Source organism: Choloepus didactylus, chromosome 8, assembly GCF_015220235.1.
Source record: "Choloepus didactylus isolate mChoDid1 chromosome 8, mChoDid1.pri, whole genome shotgun sequence".
NCBI classification, from domain to species: domain Eukaryota; kingdom Metazoa; phylum Chordata; class Mammalia; order Pilosa; family Megalonychidae; genus Choloepus; species Choloepus didactylus.
The window spans coordinates 15,499,913-15,511,678 of record NC_051314.1 but is presented as its reverse complement, the minus strand read 5'-3'; positions in this window follow the sequence as shown (position 1 = coordinate 15,511,678).

Here is an 11,766-nt window from a genome sequence, read left to right as displayed (position 1 = left end):
ATTTTGTTTACTTGCTTCTTTTGTTCTGTTCACTGATTCCCCATGTTTTAAAATTGGCAGTGTTCATATTAAAGATCCCTATTTCCTGCTTCTCTGGAAGCCTTGGGAGATCTGGCAACTCTGGGCCCAGATTCCCTTTGGGCCGTGGCCACATTCGGCTGGCCTGGGCAGCAGCTGCCCCACTTGGTTAGAGCCCAGAGGCCCTCCTTTTGTTTCTGCACATCAGGTTTTTTACTTATTTTTGTGACCCCTCTGCCCTGGAGGTCCCCAAGTGGGACCCAGTCCTAGAGGACCACTTCCCTTCTCCATCACTTACCCTCAACCCCAAGTCTCTGCTTCCAGTTCCCCAAGGTACCAGCCCCACAGTGCCACGCAGTCTCTCCGGTGAAACAAGAGAATTCTGGGGCCACAGGGCAGAGGGACCCTGACACCCCTTTGTCTTCCTGTCTTCACCACCCCTAACCTTCCAACCAGACCCTGTTTCCCAAATATGGGCCCTCCCTCTCCGGGAAGGGATTTATATTTCTTCAGCATCCACTAAGCACTGGGAGAGGACTTAATCTCATTTAATCCTTGGTGGAAAGGATTAAATGAGTATACTTTCCCACTGTTCACAGATGAGGAAACTGAGGCCACACATTAACCACTCAGATTTGAACCAGGGTCTGGCTCACCCTCAAGTTAGAATAACTCCCCTACCCCCTCTGAACCGACCTCCCCAGGTCAGCACCCCAGGGCTCAAAGGCCTCCTCCAGGATGCAGTCCAGCTCTTCCTCTTGCCAGCCCCTCCCCACTCCCCATCCGGGACTTGTAACCTTGCCCTTTCCAGGGAAGATCCTGGTCTGTTCTCCGGGCCAACTCATCTTTAGAGCCCCTTCTTGCCTCCACCCCAGGGCCTGCTAAGAAGCCCTGGCACTGGAACCTCCCCCTGTTCCCACCCTCTCTTGCCCTTAGGGGCATGCTCTCCTCACCCAGCCATCCAACAAGCTCCACTGTGGGCCCAAATCCTCCACCTTCCTCCTCCCCAGACCTCCTGCCTGTGGGGTCCTTCTAAAGAGCTTTACAGCTAAACTCTGAGAGGAAAATGAAGCACAGCCCAGAACACAGCCAAGGAGGCCATGCAGTTCCAAACCCTGACTTCTCCCTCCAGACTTGGTTCTTGGAATGCTTCCCCAGGAAATTAACTCCCAATTTTAAACCCCAAGGCAGTCAGGCCTGAAAGGAATAAGGTGTCAAGCACATAGGGTCCCACCCAAGGTATCAGCTGCCCTGGGTCAGGAGAAGGGGCTCACCCAGCACCTTCCAATCTGACGTTTTATACCATTTCCTATTTTCAGACCCTTCAAGACCATGTGACACCCCAAAGCAATGGGCTGGAGATGTCCAGGACAGCCCTGCAGCTGCCAGACTGTGAGGAACGGGTGATGGGGAGAAAAGGGGCTTCCCTCGAGCCCCTATGACTTCAGCTCCTACGAGGGAGCTCACCTCCCCTTACTGGGCTCCTTGCTGGTTCTGGAATGACATCGGTCCTGGCATTTCCCTCAGCCTGTGACGTGCCTCATTCCTCATCTCCCTTGGGCCTTGACCTTCACAGGGAGGCCTTTCATGGCCCAATTTAAAAATCCATCAGCCATGGGGCATTGCCTCTCTCCCTTTTCTGGTTTGTTTTGGTTCCTGACACTCATCACTGTCTAACGCCCTCTATATTGTACTTATTTGATTTTTTTTTTTTGTCTGTGTCCCACTAGAATACAAGTTGCCTGAAGGCAGGGAATTATTGCTATTTGAGGTACCACTATGTCATCAGTATCTAGAACAGTGGCACACAGTAGGTATTCAACAAATATTTGCTGAATACGTGAATGAAGGTACTATGATGAAACACTGGGGGCTCTCCTTTATTGAGCACCTACTGTGAGCCAGGCCCTCTAGGAGACAGGTTACCTGCCTTGACTCATCCGGGCCTCACATCCACCTTCATAGGAGGTGGTGGCCCGGCGGTCACTTCCAGAGCCCAACCGTTAGCCACTTTGCCCAGGCTAGTGGCATTTTCTCCATCTTCTGGAAGGTGCTTTGCAAACACAGTTTCAAGACAAGTCCCTATTCCCCCACCCCAAGCCCCTCTAATAGAGGAGCAATTCTGGACTCCAGTCAAGAGAGCTACAAGGGCCCATAGCTTATTTTTTCCAACTCTGTCATTGTACAGACAGCGACACCGAGGCCAGGGAGGGAAAGGGCCCTGCCCGAGGGCACAGAGGGAGTCGGAGGCCGTATCCCACCATGGTTAAGGGGCTGGCTTCAAATGCTTGCTCTGCCGCTTTTTAACTGTGGGACCCTAGGCAAGTTACTTAAACTCTCTGAGCCTCGTTTGTAAAACGGAGATAATACAGATAATAATGCACAAAACATCTGAGCCCAGAAGAAGCCGTGAGTAGGAGGAAGGTGTTGATGTTGTGACATCATGACTGCTGTTTGGAGCAGGGCAGGGAGTTAAATCCAGGCTGCCTGACTCGGACTTCTCTGAGCACCACAGGCTGTGTCTCCTGCCTCTTTTCTTCTTTCCTTTCTATACCTCCTCCTGCAGAGGCCGCCCCCTGGCCCCAGCTGAAGTGGTTGTGGGTTGGAGGGGGGCCTACACAGTTGGGCCCAAGTGATCCACTAACCTTGCCCACCCCTCGTCTTCACCCTGGGTCTTGACTCTAGGAGGCCTCGGTGGGGGGCTTCTCCCACAGATTCTCCTACTCACGCGCTGCTCGTGTCCCTCCCAAGACCCCCAAGCCTCAGTGGCCCCCACAGGCTTCAAGAGCATCCACTAGGCCTCCTGGCCTGCAGCTGCCTGCCCTGGTGCACTCTCTGCTCCTTGCCCAGCCAGGCCTCGGCTCTTCCTGCCCCCACCGTTACATGATGGCCCGCCCACTTCTGACTGCCCCCACCAGGCAGCGCCAGCCTCTCCAGACTTGGCTCCCTTCATACGCTCCCCCGGGGGTGACCTCATCACACCACCTGCCCGGTCTTCTGGTAGAGGTTCCTCCCTCCTCCTCCATCTTCACCAGGAGACAGCAGGGTGGAGGCTGAAGAGGCTGGGACCAGGGCCCGGGAGGCCCAGGTGTGCGTGCGTCCCTGCTCAGCACTGAATTTCAGTGGGACTCTGGACAATTCACAGCCCCTCTCTGGGCTCCTTACCCTCCCTTGTACCCTGAAAGCTGGCCGGGGAATGGCCTGTACATGTCACATCTGGGGACCGTGATGGATATGCAAATCTAGGCGTAGTGGGAACGGGTTCCCTTACCACCCCACCCCATATTCAAAACACGAGCAGTTCCTGTCAGCTCTACCTCCCAGCTTTATTCTGAATCCCACTTCTCACTGCATCCACTCAAACCCAAGCCACCATCTTCTTCACTCAGGCTCTACAGAAGCCTGTTAACCAGTGACATCACATTCCCTGGCTACTGAAAATTCACCAATGGCCCTCTCTGCCCTTAGCACAAAATCCACATTCTGTGCCAGGGCCCACCACGATCTGGTCCCTACCTGCCTCTCAGACCTCACCTTGAGCCTCATTCCCTCTCGATCACTGGACTTCTGTCATTTCATCACACCTCAGGGCCTTTGCACTTGCTGTTCCCTCTCTCTAAAATAATCTCCCCCCGGATCCTCAGTGGCAGCCCTCTACTCATGCTTCAGGTCACTGCGAGGCCTTCCCTGGCCAATTTAAAGTGGACCCCCTTCCCCTCTGTTTTTCTCTACCAGATCACCTCCACTTTATATTCTTTATGGTTCTAACTACTGGTTGGAAACATTAATGTGTTTACTTTTAATGCCCTTGAACAGAAGCTCCAGGAAAAGGCCTCTGTGGGTGCCCCACCTGTCACAGATGCTCCATAAATACACTGTGCAGTGAACGATGTCTGCCACAGGTATGTGGTTGTGGGGGTGGTGCAGGGCCTGGCACCCTCAGCCCTGGGCCAGATCGTGCCTAACAGCCTTAATTTGTGGCTCCCTCCCACCCTCTCCTGCCCCTTCCAACGGCAGGTTCTTGGTCCTCCCTCCTCCACTGGGGCTGGAGGCAGATGAACCCTCTCTGAGCATCCTCTGATGGGCTGCTTGTCTCCTAGAGGAATCAACTCACAGAGGAGGTAGGAACGCCTGTCACATGTCCCAGAGACACAGGAAGCACTGAACAACTACCTGGCTTTACCAAAGAGTCGCCCTCCAGCCCCTGCCCTTCCTGCGTCCAGCCGACCCCCATCTGCTTCCTCCCTGCAGCCTGGCCCATCCCCTCACTGCCCCTTTGGGCTCATCCGACCCCTCTCCTCAGCACAATCACCCTCGTGTGAGCTGCCGCCAACTCACTTCCAAACTTGCTCCTTCTGTCCTCTGGGAATCCTATTCCTGGGACACATAACCACTCATTAGCTGGGCCACGGGAATTATGATGATTGCACGGCTAATAATCCTGATTCCCACAACAGCTCTTCTCAACTCAGCATAGTTGGTACGACTCATCGTCTCCGGGTCATGTCACATGTCCATCCACAAACATTTCCTGGTGCCAACTCCTTGTAGGGCCTGAGAGGTCTACACCAGACCTGGCTCACCAGGAGGTGACGATCTGAACTGGAGAGGCTGGATGCACAGAGGAAAAAAAGACGGACTGACAATACTGGGGAGAACATGCTAGAGAGAGCGAGTGCTGGAGGACAGACAGATTCACGTGGCCTGGGTCAGGAGGCCCTGACGGGAGCCAGCAGCCCCATTCACCCTCCTCCAACCAGGGCTTTCTGTGATATGCACGACTGGCGTGTTCATCTTTATGTGCTGCATAAATACAGCTTGAAGACGGGTCCCTGAGTCCCTCTTCCAGCCAGATTGCCCCTCTAAGCCCCTTCTACACAGAAATTCAGGAGTTGCCCCTGGAGTGGGTGAGAGGAGGTGGGATTTGAAGGTAGGTGGGATTTGGATGGTGGAGAGGAGGACAGAAGGGAGGCCTGGGAAAGAGACAGCCCAAGCAAGCGCTCTAGTGGAAACATCAGATATTTTGGGGCAGGGCAGGCCCACTGTGGGGAGACAGGCTAAAGCAGAAGGTGAAAACTAGACGGGCTCTCCAAACCCAGGTGGCCGAATTTGAGATTTATGCATTGGTTCTGCACAGAACAGCTTGATGTTTTGCAGCAAAAGGGAAGAAGAGGGAGAAAACTAGCATTTATTCTATCAACAATGTGCAGACACCAAACTAGGCACTTGTTACTAAATCTTGTTTAACTCTACCACAATCCAATGAGCTGGAGATCACCACACCTGTTTTACAGGTAGAAACTCGAGGCTCGGGGAGTTTAAAAGAATCTGATCTAATGTTCGTAAAGGTTATGAAGGACTCCAAACTACACTGCCTGACCCACCCCACAGCCTCACCCTGACTTGGGGATTGGGCAGCAATCTGCTTTTCTGTCCCTCAGTGCGTGCTGGCAGGACCTGCCCGTGGTGTCTGAGGCCCCCATCAAATGAGTCCTCTTGGCCTCCAGGTCACCAGGGAGCATTCTGGTGACCACGAAAGCAGACGTCTCCAAAGAAGTTGCTCGCACCCCAGGAAGTTCGTTGGATGATCCACTGGGGATAGGAATTTTATTCTTCAGTGTTTATTCTTATTTAGTTTTAATCTTGGCCTTCTAAATATTCTGTTTTTACAATATGTTTTATAATGCATGCAACTCTAGCATAGCAGAACCTATAAGTAAGTAATATAGATTTGAATATAAAATGCATGCTCGAACATATTGTTACAGATAGGGATGTGCCATCACAGTTTGCATTAGAGTTTGAGGACCTCTGCAATGAGTTCTACATTGAGAGGCAGTGGTGGTAAGCTGGGTTCAAATCTTTAATCAGCTACTTCCAGGCTGGGTGGCTGGGTGAGTTTGTAGAACCTTCCTAAACCTCAGTTTCCTCATCTGAGAAATGGGATGGCAATAGCACCCACCTAAAGGTATATGAAAGAGATGGTGTGCATAAGGCCCAGAGCCGGACATATGAATACTAGGTGCGGTTATCATTAACTCAGTCACAGAGAGCAAAGCCAGGCCTGGACGGGACCACGTGGTGGGTCAACAGAGGAAACGTACATGGTCCCTGCTCACCTGCTCTAGGAGACCCAGACAGGAACTGGTTATTATTAATCAGTGTGACAAGAGCTAAGGCAGAGGCCGGGATGCAAACAGGCACTACCAGTGTAGAGGGATTCTCCTAGGAAGCCCCGATGCCCTGTGCGGAAAAGAACACATCAGAGATATGGATTCACAAACGTAGACCTGTGTCAAATCAGACACTGTTTTTGGCTAAAGAGGCAGCATAGTGTAGTGGTAACAGGAGGAAGTGCTGGAGTTAGGCTGCCTAGGACTGAATCCTGGCTCCACTGAGGCAAGTTGCTTAATCTCTCTGTGCCTCAGTTTTGCCATCTGTAAAATGGGATAGTAATGTACCTATGTCACAGGATTGCTCTAACACACTTAAAACAGGTAGCTGGCAAATGAGATTTCAATGAGTATTAGCTATTTGATTCTTGAGCAGATGGGTGGTAGAGGGTCTAGAAGTTTCAGAAAGTGTCATTTCCCTGGCCTGAGGCAAGGATTTGATTCAGGGTCCTGGGGTTGATTGTCACTCTCTAAATGACTAAAAATTATGACTCTGTGAGGGGGTCACTTCCAGTTTCCTGTTAACTGGGAGGTGACAGATCCAATTCTGCTTCAGAACATCAGAGACTCCCGAGTACCCCATTGCTGGGGGAGCCTGAATCCCTCTCACTGCCCTCAAGTGACAGGCCAGGCAGAAAGCCTTCCCTAACACCCAGGTGCTCCCACCTGGGCACAGATGTCCTTCTCTCTCATCCAGTGGGTGCTTTGTATAGGAGCACCTTGCAGGAACGCCAAATTAGAAACATAGAACAAAACCCTAGGGTCTAGAAATAGATGGCTTGGGAGAGTGTGAACTCCCCGCTCTAACACTGGTGTGGCCACAGATACCTGTCTGGCTCAGCTGACAGGTGCCCAGTCCCTCCTCTGAAGATAGCCAAGGGTCATGAAGGTGAGGCAGTCAGGCTGGGAGGATATGACCAGAGATTGAATGGGCCCTCAAAGCAGAAGAAGGACCTGGCTCCCTGGTGATGGACAAAGCCAGCAGTGGGTGGTAAGCAGGTAGCTGGGGATATATTAGCCCCATTTCACAGATGAGGAAGTGGAGGCTGGCAAAAAGGAAATTTCTGTTTTCTCTAAGCACACCTTAGCCTGGTGTAAGCACAGCTGATGACTAAGCCCTGACTTCCTCCTTCCCCTCACATGGCCCCAGACCCAGGATAGAGACCCCTGGGAAGTCAGGAGCCCTGAGGTCCAAACCTACTCTGTAATTGCTCCTTGTGGACCTTGATCTATCACCTGTCCTCTGGGTCTCAGTTTCCCCATCTGTACAAGGCAGTTGGGTACTAAGCTCCATGCCTCAGGCCGCCTTCCTACTTTTCTTCTTATCTCCTCACCCTGAATCTTCCAGAAGTTCATCTTAAGGGATTGAACCCATCTGAGGGCATGGCAGTCACTGGGTTGCTTTAGGGTCCCTGTATGTGCCCAGCCCCTACTGAGTGGGTGCAGACCATTCCTGTAGGCTCGTGCCCACCTGCCCCAGACCAAGAAACCCTCTCCTTCCTGAGGGCTTTCCAAAAAGCCCATCCTCCTCTCCCCATTTCCTCCCCAAATCTGGTCCCTTAGCACTTACCACTGGTCCAAATCCCTCCTTCAAACCCCACAAATGTGTGGACCCTTTATCTGTCAGAAACGGTGGGGGCTTTCTATAAATTAGCTCATTTAAGCCGCACAACACCCCCTGGGGAGTAGCTTTATGCAGCCTTTCCAAGGTCCCACTGTTGGAAGCAGAGGTCCTGAGCTGTCTGACCCAGGGCCCGTGTCTGTTCGATGCCATCTCCCTGTCTCCCCCTCAAATTCAACCTCCAAGTGTTAAGAATGGCAACCCGACTATGGCCCACCCTCAAATTCAACATTACGCAGCCATTAAAAATAATGATTACACATGCACGGATGACTAATGACAGCGTGAGAAAATGCTTACGACACAGTGTGGAGAGAGGGAAAGCAAGACACAAAAATGGTAAATACAGTGGGATAAAAGTATACCAAAATGATTGTGCATAGAGAAAAGACCCAGAGGAAGTACAGCAACACGTCCACAGTGGTTTTGCTTGGGTGTCAGTACCATGAGTGATTTCTTCCCTGCTTCCCTCCATCTTCCAACTCGTTAATCAGTGCACATTACTTTCACCACGAAGAAAAGACATCACGTCAAAAAATAAATAAAATTTTGTCTGAAATATTAGAAAACCTGCTTCTCCTCTTCAGCCTCCTCTCCTCCAGATCCCTCCAAAACCTACCGTTTTCGGGACAACATGGGTGTAACCAGGAGACAAGGAAGGAGTTTGGGGAGCAACCAGTACCTCCACAGACGGCTCCTTCTCTTCCAGCCCTCCTGACCAGACTCTGCTCCAGGGCGGGTGAGGACGCCCCCCCCCGGACCCTCCTCCCAACTCCCGGCCCGAGCTCCTGCTGGCGCTCACCTGACGCTCGCGGGTTGGCGTCCCAGATGCGAGATGCGCACACCTGCCTCTCCAGGTGAGGTCTTGGCCCGGACAGCGCGCGCAGGGGAGGGAGCCGGTCGGGGGCGGGGCCGTGACGTCACTGCCCTTGGCCCCGCCCCGGCCCCCAGCCCCGCCCCGGCTCCCCGGCCCCAGGCAGTTCGAGGTTCTCATGCCTGCGGGGTGAGGTGCTGGAGACACATCCGCGACACGCACGCCCCGCGTGGGCCGGGCGCCGGGCCATCAGCCGTGCCCTGCCAAGAGGAGCCTCCCACTAAGGCCCTCGGGGTCGGCGGACTGAAAGGGGAGGTTCTCCTCTTCCAGAAGGAAGGCCCCTTGGAGAACTGGGGAAAGAGCTGGCATCACCCCCACGTCTCTCTCCCAGCAGTTTACATAGACGTCAGTTAGGGCCACCGACTCCAGGTTCAAAACACCCGAGATAAAGGATAAAGGATAACTTCCGGGAACGACGGAGGGGCCCCGGTTTCCCGAGCATTTCCTTCTCTTAGTAGTTGCTCTCCTTGTACTTACCCCGGAACCTCACCGACCCCTCCTGCTAAGGAGACCCCCAGGGAGTGGGTTAGGGTGGGGTGTGAGGAGGGGATGGCGAGAAGCGTGGCCCCGAAGGGGGGTTCTAGCTCTCGGGGCTTGGGGAGAGTTGTCAAAGGATCTGGCGCCTATACTCAGGAAACTGGGTTCATCTTCTGGGTATTTCTTCATCTGAGATTGCTTGCTTGTATCTGACGAAATTCTCTGTTGAAAAAGCCAGGCTGCTAGTGGTGGCAGAGATGAAGAAAACTAGGGCTCTTTTTTGGGGGGAGGTTGGGGGGTGAGGGAGTTGCTACTTTTTTTTTTTTTCCATAAAAATATGGCTAAATAATTTTAACCGTTTTAAGGGTACAATTCTGTGACATCAGTTACACTGACAATGTTGCATAACTTTCACCGCTTTCTATTTCCAGAATATTTTCATCATCCCGAACAAACTTGACCCATTAAGCAATAACTCCCCATTTTCCCCTCCCTTTGGCCCCGGTAACAATTATGCTTTTTGTCTCTATGGATTTGCTTATTCTCAGTATTTCTTAAGAGAAATTATACAATACTTATCTTTTTGTGTCTGGCTTATTTCAGCCAACATGATGTCTTCAAGCTTCGTCCACGTCATAGCATATTACCAGCACCTCATTCCTTTTTGTAGCTGAATGATTTCCAAGTACCGTGTCTTTCGAAAGGCATTTAGTTTCCACCTAGCCAAGAGCTCTAAAAAGGTGCTCTCTCTTGGACCCAGGGATTCCATTTCTGGAAATCTATCCTAAGAAATTCACAGTTCTGTGCATTTTTTCTGTAAACTTAAAGTTGCTCTAAAATTCTATTAAAATAAAATTTTAAAAAAAGAAGGTCATTAGAATACATATTCATTGTGGAGTTTCTTAAAATGGTGAAAAATTGGAAATAGCCCAAGTGTCCAACAAAGGGAAATTGGTAAACACACAAACACAGTGTGGAATATTATGCACCCATTACAAGTTATGTTTACAAACAGCTTATAATAATAGAAGGAAATACTTATGTTACAATATTATGAGAAAAAAGCAGGAAGTAACTGTGTAGTAACAGCAGGATTACAGCTGTATTCAAAAACAAAACACAATGTATGCAGGAGAAAAAGGCTGGATAGAAGATGTTCACTGTGGTTATTTCTGGGTGGTGGACTACGAGACTTGTTTTCTTTACCCTTTTCTTTTCCTACATTTTCAAAATCTAGTGGGTTTATGTCACTTTTATAAAATTCCTTTATTTCTTAAAGAGTTCCCACCAATTGAGCACTTACTATAATCCATTACAAGTTCTAGGATTTATAAACAGCTTTCATGTAATCCTTACCATAGCCCTGGGTTAGGAATGATTTTATTTTCCTTGTCCCAAGGCCAAGAGCTGCGTTTAAGGAACCTCCTGATTGGCCACTAGGCTGAAAAGGTCACCAGCCTCGGTTGGGGTAAAGAGAGCCAGGGAAAGGGGTTGTCCAATCTTGGGCAGCAGCTTCAAGGAGGAAGAGAGTGAGGGAGGGGCGGCCCCAGCATGGCCTCGTGCGTCCCCTCCTTCCCACTCAGGAAGCTTCGAGGCAGGCACAGTTGGGGAAGGACTCAGGGAGGCAGAGCTGCCAGGCTGAGCTAGTTCAACCCCCATGGTTAACTTTATAGCTTTATTAGAATTTTTGGATTATAAAAGCAATACGTATTTATTGCAGAAAATTGGAGACGTTCAGTAAAATAGAAAGAAGAAAATAAAAGTCAATCCCTTATTGCTTTACCTTTTGTCATTGAAATTTTTAAATAGGCTAAAGAGGAAAGTATTGTGGATCCACACATACCCATTACTAATTTTCAACAATTATCAATGTTTTCCATTCTTGTTTCATCCCCACCCACTTTTTAAAACACGTTTTACTGTGGTAACATATATACAACTCAGGATTTCCCATTTTAACCACTAGCCACCCACCCCACTTTTAAAAGCAAAGCCTAGACATATAATTTTACCCATAAATATTTCAATAAATAAAAGGATTGTAAGAAAAAGAAAACAAGCCATGATTCCATTATCACACCTAGCAAAAGTAGTGCCACTTCTCTCATGATATCAACTTCATGTCCAGTCCATGTTCAAATTTCCCTAATTGTCTCCAAAATGTCTTTTTAGAGTTGTATTTGGTTGATATGTCTTTTACGTCTCTCTCCTTCTCTCTCTTATATTGAGATATAATTCACATACCATAAAATTCTCTATTTTAAGGTGTACAATTCAGTGGCTTGTGGTTTTTAGTATGTTCACAAGGTTGTGTACAATAGCTTGAGTTACATACTCCAGAAAAAACACTTCTTAATCTTAATCCATTTCTGTGGGTGTGAACCCATTGTAAATAGGAGCTTTGGAAGATGTCACTTTTAGTTAAGGTGTGGCCCGATTAAATGAGGTTGGGCCTTAATCCTGTTACTGGAAGTTTTATGAAGAGTAAGTCACCTGGAGGAACCAAAAAACTGGAAGTCAACAAAGCCCAGAAGACAAAGGAGAGGACATCACCAGGTGACATGAAGCAGGGACACAAGCCAAAGAACCGAAGGATGGCCAGA